Source organism: Sceloporus undulatus, chromosome 4 (genome assembly GCF_019175285.1).
Source record: "Sceloporus undulatus isolate JIND9_A2432 ecotype Alabama chromosome 4, SceUnd_v1.1, whole genome shotgun sequence".
NCBI lineage: Eukaryota > Metazoa > Chordata > Lepidosauria > Squamata > Phrynosomatidae > Sceloporus > Sceloporus undulatus.
Genome location: NC_056525.1, coordinates 34,727,369 through 34,728,721, shown reverse-complemented (window position 1 = coordinate 34,728,721; position 1,353 = coordinate 34,727,369).

Sequence of the window (1,353 nt, the reverse complement as noted above, 5' to 3'; positions counted from 1 at the left end):
TAATAATAATAATAATAATAATAATAATAATAATAATAATAATAATAATAAATGGTTTTACATAGCACTATCATGCCTCCATTAGCTTAGTAAGATAAAGGAGCTCAAACACTGTAACCTTTCCTTACAAGAGTTGCTTCAATTAGTTGAAACATTTTTATGACCTTTCTCCCACAAGTGGAAGGGTAGAATGGTGGTTCCTTCCCATGTGACTTCAAGATGAAAACTATGAAAACTAACATGATATATTCAGAGATTTCCTCCCTGTTCTACCTCCCAATTCTGTTGTGTTTGTTTATGAGTTGTTTTGTGGGATAGAATCCTTTGTTTTTACCTTCCACAAATGTGCATACATGGGTAGGCTTCAAACTGCATGCTTTGGTTTAATATATGTTTTTGCCTCTATGCATAGCTTGAAGAGTTTCTTGTTACGGTCTAAAGCCCATTTAAGGAATGTTCTGCTTATATTTCAGATATATGTGTTTTTCTGTTTGCACACTTCTGAACTGTGTATTTCCCCCCAGGAGGCATCCAGAACCATGACACATACACCTCTACACCTCCATGGCATAGGATCACATCATTCATGCTATCCATATGTTTCTTCCATTATTAGTTCAGAATGCCAGTGTAGAACTGGTTTATAGAGGCAAAGCTCCCCCATGCAGTAATGCAGATAATCTGGCCTGTTCAAAGAGGCCATGATATGCTGGAGGCCTTAGGGTAGAGTCTTTGTATCTGCCATCGTAAAACAAAGCATGTTGGCAAGAGTTAAGTAAGAGTGAATTGAAACCAAAGCAAAGCTTGTGGGTATTTTATTATAAGACCATTAAAATGTTGAGATAAATAGTAGCAGTCCGAAACTGAAAAGCAAAACTGTCTGATGTAAAGAATTTGGCAGAATTCCTTCTCTCCACCCCAACCCAATCCCTCAGGGCATGAGTACATTTCCCCCATATTAACATCCTACAGTAATAGCTGAGGGTGATAGAAGAGAGAGAGATAGAAAGAGAGATTCTGTGGGATTTTTTATTTGTTTGCTAGAATTTCAGTCTGCTATCAAACAAGGCACAGGCTTGTAAAAAAAAAAACTTTCAAAAAGCTTGCCATGGTGTTGCTTGTTTCCCTTCTTGAATACAGAGTACACATTTTATGTTGTTTGTTTTGCTTTATCTTTGGTTTGATTTGCAGATGGCTGTTTTTTTATTGGCTAATCTTTTCAAACTATCACTTGTGTGCTAACTTGCAGTCAGGCTAGATGCAAAGCAGTGTTTTTGTGGTGTTCTGCTTGAAGTGTTTGAGAAATCCAGAGGAGACATCAGTTAGGAGCAATAGACAGACAAACAGCCAGGC